Source organism: Chrysochloris asiatica, unplaced genomic scaffold (genome assembly GCF_000296735.1).
Source record: "Chrysochloris asiatica unplaced genomic scaffold, ChrAsi1.0 scaffold00024, whole genome shotgun sequence".
Lineage (NCBI taxonomy): Eukaryota > Metazoa > Chordata > Mammalia > Afrosoricida > Chrysochloridae > Chrysochloris > Chrysochloris asiatica.
The window spans coordinates 2,928,341-2,936,438 of NW_006408542.1; the positions used below are offsets into that span (position 1 = coordinate 2,928,341).

An 8,098-nucleotide genomic window follows, 5' to 3' on the forward strand; every position below is an offset into this window, starting at 1 on the left:
GTGGCTCTGGGCCCCTACATCACAGCTGTCAAATGGGATTTGGGGTAGCACTACTCATTTTTGACCCCTAAAGGGGGTCAAATTTGTGGAAATTTTCCATTATCTTTTCATTTAGTATTTCCACCAATGTTTTTGAAACTGTCTCATACAGCAGGGGAAGTCTTACTGCAGAGCTTAGAACTCCACTCGTGTCTCATTGATGGAGACCAGAGAACCCGGTCTTGTCATCAGTATTCTAGACTCACTCAGCTCCAGGATTTTGATGAGTATATATCTATTCATAATTGTTCTTGTGAAACATATATTGTTGTTTTGTATGCTTATTCTTTAATATTCATAAATACTGTTAAGTTATGTTTCTCATTCTTTTACTTACCTCTCCTCAGAAGAATGTTTTTAAAATCAATGGTTGTGGTAGGCAGAATTTCAAAATGGCCCTATGATCACTGCAGCATGATTATGTTACACTTGATACATGTCCAGAGTGATTTTGCAGGTATACTTAGCCCAAGTGGCACAGTGGGTTCAGTCTTGGGCTACTAACTACAAGGTTGGTGGTTTAAACTGCTCATCGGGAGAAAGATGAGGGTGTCTGCTCCCACAAAGATTTACAGTCTCATAAACTCTATGAAGCAGCTCCACTCAGTCCTACAGAGTCACTAAGAATTGGAATCAATTCAATGACAGAGGACATTAGAGTTATGGTTCCTCATCAGTCCACATTCAGATATGGAGATTACCCCGGTAGGTCTGACCTAACCATATAAGACCTCTAGAAGCAGAGTTTCCTTAACGTACTGCAGAACAGTATGTCAGAAAGATTTCAAGTATGAGAAGACGTAAACAAGCCATCACTGACTTGATGACAGAAGGCAAGTGTCAAGGAATGTAGGTAACCTCTACCACTTGAGAGCAGCCACTGGCTGAGAGCGAGCAAGGAGATGTGGACCTCAGTCTGGCAATCACAAGGAATTAAGCTCTGCCAAAAAAAAACTGAGTGGGTTTGAAGGAAGATTATTTCCCAGATCTTCTAGATGAGAGCTCAGCACACCAATACTTTGAAGTCAGCTTTGTTAGACTCTAAACAGAGAAGCCAGTCACATTATGCCTGAACTTCTGATGTGCAGAACTGTGAAATAATAAATGGGTGTTGGTTTAAGTCTCTAGATTTGTGGTAACGCAGCAGTAGAAAATGAATACAATAATGATGCGTGTACATTTTTATTTATTTGACACTTATATAGTATTTACAACCAGACCAATAAATAATATCATGATAAATAGAGAAAAGACTGAGTTGTCAAAGATTTCATTTTGCTTGAATCCACTATCAGCACTCATGGAAGTAGTAGTCAAGAAATCAAACAATGTATCGCATTAGGTAAATTTTCTGCACAAGACCTCTATAAAGTGTTGAAGACCAAAGGTATCACTTTAAGAAGTAAGGTTCATCTGACCCAAGTCTTGGTTTTTCCAATAGTCTCATATGCATGTGAAAGTTGGACAATGAATAAAGACGACCGTAGAAGAATTGATGCATTTGAGTTACGGTGTTGGAGAAGAATATTCAAAGTACCATGAACTGCCAGAAGAACAAACAATCTGTGTAGGAAGAAGCACAGCCAGAATGCTCCTCAGAAGCCATGATGGTGAGACTTTATCTGTCATATTTCGAACATGTTATCAGGTGGGTCCAGTTCCTGGAGAAGGACATCATGCTTGGAAAAGTGGAAGGTCAATGAAAAAGAGGAAGACCTCCAAAGAGATAGATTAGCACAGCGGCGGCAGCAACGGGCTTAAGAGTAACAACGGTTGCGAGGATGGCACAGGACCAGGCAGTGTTTTGTTCTGCTGTGCATAGGGTTGCTATAAGTTGGAACTGACTTGAAGGTACCTAAGAGCAACAACATATATGAGGTAAGATTCCAAGAAATTTTACAAATATGCGTTTCTTTAACCTTCATAGCAACTCTGTAATATAGGGTTTATGACTTTACTAATTTTACAAATGAAGAAACTAAGAAATAGAAAGATCAAGTTTCTTTGCCAGAGGACACATGCTAGAACCAACAGTCAAACGCAGGTGATCAAAACCCCACACTGTGTCCTTTGCTTCTAGATGCTGCACAGTATTGTTTCATAGTGTGCATCTACTATACTTAATACATTGGGTCCCCAGGGATGGACTTCTCTTGGCTCTATGTTAGAAGTTGACAGGAGAATATAACCCAGAATGGGCCTGATGGGTCCTAGGGTACATATGCAATTGAATAAATACTGCCAGGTGACTCTTGAGAATAACTACGTTTGTCCACAACCACCAGCAACCCATCTGATGAGAACAATTTCTCCTTGCTTGAAATATTTCACTTGAATTTGTCTCTGAGTATCTTTCCAAATGGTTCCCAACACATTTGTATTTGATGTTACCTTACTCACTGTAAAAAAACAAAGTACACTAGTGCGAGTAAAGGAGTAATGGTAACATAGTGGTTACCAGTCAGACTGCTAAACTCAAGATAAACAGTCCAAAAGTACCAGTGGTTTCTGCTGAAGAAAGATGAGACTTTCTGCTCCCGTAAAGATTTACAGCCTTGGAGACCCTATATAGGGTTGCTATGAGTTGGAACCGACACTACAGCACATAACTACCACCACCACCACCAGTGCAAATAAAGAGGTAAGATGAGCCTGACCCAAGCCATGGTATTTTCAATAACCACATATGCATGTGAAAGCTGGAGAGTGAATAAGGAAGAATGTAGAAGAAGTGATGCTTTTGAGTTATGGTGTAGGAGGAGAATATTGAAAGTGCCATGGGCTGCCAAAAGACCAAACAGATCTGTGTCGGAAGAAGTTCAGCCAGAGTGCTCCTTGGAGGCCAGGATGGCCAAACTTCGTCTCTTATACTTAGGACATATTGTCAGGAGGGACCAGTGTCTGGAGAAGGATATCATGTTTGGTAAGGTGGAGGGTCAGAAAAAAAGAGGAAGACCCCATTGAGATGGATTGGCAAAGTGGCAGCATCATTGGGCTTAAGCGTGGCAACAATTGTGAGGTTGGCCCAGGATTGGGCAGTATTTCGTCCTGTTGTGCATAGGGTCGCTATGAGTCGGTACCAACTCGATGGCACCTAACAACAACAACAACAACAACAACAACAAGGGCTGACATAGCACCACGACTTTGGAGTCAGATAATTCAAGTTCTCACCTTACTGGTTGGGTGACTCATTCTCTAGTCTGAATCATTCCTCTGAACCTCAGTTTTCTAATCTGTAAAATGAAGATAGTAGTACCTACCCTTCTATAAGGAGCTCTGATAGCGTAGTGATTATGAATCGGGCTGCTAATCTCAAGGTCAGCAGTTCAAAACTACCAGCCATTCTGTGGGAGAAAGATGAGGCTTTCTGCTCCCATAAAGATTTACAGCCTCGGAAACCCTGTACAGGGTTGCTATGAGTCAGGACCGATTCCACGGCACATAACCACTACCACTACCCTTCTCTATTCTTCTAAATACTAAATGAGATGATATATGTAAAAGGCTTATTGCTAGACTTCTTGTTGTTTAATTGCCATCAAGTCAGTTCTGATTCATAGCCACCCTGAGTAGGGTTTCCAAAGAGCAGCTGATGAGTTTGAACCACCAACTTTGTGATTCAAACTGTCTTTGTGGTCCAGCACATTATCCTGCAACACAGTCCATACTAGGACTCCATTACCATACTTAGCAAAACTAAATGTTGGATAATGGTAAGTATTGTTTGAGGAGCCCCAGAAGAGCAGATGGTTAAGAACTGGGCTACCAACCAAAGGGTTGGCGATTCGAATTTACCCAGAGGCTCATCAAGAAAAACATCTGACAATCTTCTTCCCTAAAGACTGCAGCCAAGAAAACCCTTCAGGGAAGTTCTACTCTGTGTCTTGGAGTCAAAATCAACTTGACAGCACCCAAACAATGAACGACAACCAACAACCATCACTCATCACTACCAACCACCCAACAATTAGTTTACTATTATCAGCAGACGTGGTAGAATATTATTATTATCATCAACTATGCTTGTGCTGCCATTTGAACTGGATCGTCCCTAACTCACATTGTTAAACAGATGTTCCTTTACATGGCAGCGGTCATAGGTTCAGAGTTTTGTGGAGGAAGAGACAGAACAGAGAAATAATTTAAATGCAGAACATTCACTTCAAACTGACATTCTTCAATAAGGAGCTATACCCTGGACAACAGCGGAAGCCAAGAGGGCTCTTCATGGAAAGAGACTGTCCAGGCCGAGTGCATGAGTGCACACTCCCCAGCAGGAGGAGGACTGGCTCTGGGCTCAGTCCTGTTTGGGGATAGAAGATGCTCTGTCCTGCTGATACACACAGGAAACCCAAGGCTTATTTATTTTAAAGGCTGTGATGTGTTCGTGAGTGTTTTTAGTCTGAATTCTTTCCCTTTAATTGATGACACTAATGTATAAGTAAATAAAATCAACAGATTTCACTTTGGATGTCAGAAATTCATCACTAGCTTTTTTTTTTTTTTTTTTTGAAACATGAGTCAGGCTTTGCTGTTCACTATTATTATCTTGTGTCCTGTTACTGCCAAAGTAGACTACAGTCATTTCATTGAGTTTGCCAAAACGCAGGAAAGACTGGAGCAAAACAAAACAAAACAAAACAAAACAGCATTACCACATAGGAAACTTAAGTATTTTCACTCCAAAAGCGGACATCTGATAGAAGGAATTTGGTAGCGTTTGCACGGTTTTCTTTTTTATGCAGTTAAGTTCAGCGGTACACTAGCGTTTGAAAAGGAAGAGAAAGAGAAAGAGAAAATACACTTGCCCTGGTTTAGTACTTTTTAAAGTATAGTTTAATTTTCCATTTTACTGGGATGCTCCTCTTTTACTTTATAAAATTTCTAATTGTAGAATTTGCTTGCTGGAAATGTGTGCTCTAGGCTAGAAAAGAATATTTAGAAATCCTTACCCCAAAAAAAGGCAAGTGGGAGTGGAAATTTGAAAGAAGACCGCCTAAATTAGCACTAAAACCAGTGTGAGAAACTCTGTGTGTGTGTGTGTGTGTGTGTGTGGTGGAAAATGTGCTTTTCAAAGTGCAGAGAGGTTCATGGGAATGTTTGATTAGCTCCTCTCAGAAGAAGAGAAAAGGTGGTTGGACCTCTTCTTGTTTTGTCTTTGGAATAATTTGGATGGAATTTGTGATACAGAAAAGCTTAAGGAAAAAAGGATATCCATTCTGTATGGTGGAATTTTTTTGAAAAAAAAAAAAAACAATTTCTTTTTGCTTTCTTCAAAAAGGTATGTCTGATAAATTTCTAAACTATGCATGTAGCTTGCTTTCTAAACATTATTTTTAAAACATTAAAATGTGTTTGTCACTAAGAAATAAAAATAATACTTACCTTGACCAAGTAGTCTCAAAGGAGCTGGGATGTAATTGGCAATCATTTATATCAGTATGTAAATTATAATTGTGCTAACACATTCAGATTGAGCAAAACTTTTCACTGTCTTTAGACCAATTTTATTATGGTCAAAGAAAATTGAAAGCTGAAAAATAAGACCTTTGTGTAGAGCTTTGAAGTACCTTTAAGTCTTATTAGCATGCTTTTTAAAAAAAAAAAAAAATGCCTTCCTTTGCATATGGAAGATGGTAGCAATATAAGAATTGCTTTAAACAATATGGAAATAACAATTAAAGAATTAAAAGAGACATTATCAGTGTGTATCTCTGCTTCTCTCTATCCAGATGAATCTTATGGGATATGGCTAGATGTGCAACTCTATGTCTTGTTTACACTGGAAGTGTTTTCTTAAGTTTAATGCTACTTTTACTGATAAGCCAGTTAATTCTACCATTGTAGCTCCACTTTGCACAGGGAGACAAGAAAGGAAGTCCTTTTAACCATGATTTGTGTCTAACCAGCATAAACCTGAACAATTTGCCTCAAGTACCAGTTTAAGTTGAGAGTATAAGATGGAATTTGACTCAATACTTTGCTCCCAACAACGCATGCATCTTTCCCATCTCCAAATCAATAGTGGAATTCAAGATTTTCTTTGGCTTTATTGGAAAAATTAAACCAGGAGTTCTTGCCATGGTGGTTGTTCAAAAATGTAAGCACTAAGAAAATAGCGTTTTGGCAATTCGCAGTGTTGCAATAAATTTGGAAGTTTTGGTGGTAAAGTTCTGAGGTTGTTTTTCCTTGGGTCTCTTGAAAGATGAAAACAGCCTGCAGCAGAGCAGGATCAAACGCTGATTGTTTGTGTGTTTTCGCTCTAGCTGCCAGTGGTAGCTGTGCGGATAGGAAAACTGGAAGTGCCTGTCATTTACTTATTGAATTAAAGGACCCTCTCTTGTAGAAAGGCTTTAGACAAAGAATGGTAAAACTACAGGAGCTGCATTTTTCATTGCACTATGCTGGCTTCCCAGACTAAGCGTCATTAAAATACATCTTACACCTCAGTACCGAAAGAAAATACCTTAGAAACAATGAAAAGGCTCAGTAACGATCCTGAGATAGCATTTCCTTTATTAATATAATTTAGAAGGTCTAATTATCTTTTTCATCGAGTTATAGATCACATGAAGAATAGTTTCTTTCAGAGCAAAGACACAGGGTGGTTTCGGAATAACAACATGAGAACAAAAATGCTTCTGGTGTTCTCATCTGTGATTCTTGTAAGACATATTGTGAACAGGAAAGCAGTGTTATGTGGTGCAATGCACCATGCCAGGAGTCCTAAATTACAGTAACAGCTCTACCACTGCCTAGTCGTGTTACCCTGGAAAGGTGTGGAGCATTTCTTGACTTTGGTTTCCCCATCTGTGTAACAGAAATCGTAATGACTATTCAACCTCCTACTTAGAGCGGTCATACAGTTCAATATTGATTCTGAGATCCAAAAAGGCTTTGAAATATGAAAAGGTCTATAGAAATGTCATCTTTTGGAGTGGTGGTTTGGTTTTTTTCCTTATTCAAAGAAAGATTACACTGGGAGAAGTCATTGTCTTGGTGGCACACATGTTAAAAGTTGGTGATTCAAACCTTCCCAGTGGCTAGGCAGGAGAAAGGCCTATTGATCTGTTCTCATAAAGATTACAGTCTCGGAAAGTCGATGGAAAGCTCTACTCTATTACATGGGCTTGTTGTAAGTCAAAAACAGACACAACAGTACTTAATAATACCAGTCATTGCTCTTTAGCAATGTCATTGCCTCCAGAATATTCCCCTTGCATGTGCCCAGGAGTGCAATGGCCCCCTCTCCTTGCTCTCTTAAAGAGGCATGACCATAGCATTTGGGGGCAAAATACTGCACCTAGTCTGTCTTTCAGTAAGAGGCAGTCTAGGTGTGCGATTCTGGGAAAGTTACTCAACATCTATAGGTCTCCATTTCCTCATATATAAAATGAAGAAGTTAGATAAGATATTCTTCAAGTTTTTCTCCCAAGCCTATGGTTTTAGTGAAGTGGTAACCTCTCAGATGTCAAAACAAAGCCAAATGCATTTCATTTTTGAGACTCTCTGTATACTACAAAGTGAACAATTACCAAAACAGGTTACAGAACCTGAGGTCTATTTGAAACATTTATGCTTAACTAACTAAAGATTTTAATCTACAGAAAAATGTATTGTAACATAATTGTACTATTTTCAAGACAATTATAAGTTACTTAAATCGGTGCCATTCCCAAATTGAGAGTAGTTAATATATTCAGCTAGAAGAAAGACTGAAGGTTCAAGTCCACCCAAAGATCTCAGAAGAAAGACCTGGTGATCTACTTTTAAAAAGTCAGGGTCAACTTAATGGCAAATCTATATGCATATGTGTGTATAGGAGTCCTGGTGTGGTAGGGCAGGATAAGCTCTGGACCACAAGGTCAACTTGAACTGCAAGGTTAGTATTTCAAATTCACCAGCTGGTCCTCAGAAATCCTATACAGGGTCACATTGAGTCAGAACCAACGCGATGGCACTTAACAACAATATGTGTATGTATGTATGTGTGTATACATATATGTACATGGCGTCCTGGTGTGGCGCTTATAGGATAAGGACTGGACTGCTAACC

At 39.3% G+C, this 8,098-nt stretch overlaps 1 protein-coding gene across 1 annotated transcript in view; it reads left to right on the forward strand.

Annotated features, from left to right (window-relative positions):
* Positions 1-5,041: 5,041 nt before the first annotated feature.
* Positions 5,042-8,098, forward strand: part of VIT (vitrin) — a 207,136-nt gene continuing 204,079 nt past the window's right edge. The window contains 1 exon segment of the mRNA XM_006839358.1: positions 5,042-5,323. The gene's annotated coding sequence lies outside the window, so the exon portion shown is untranslated.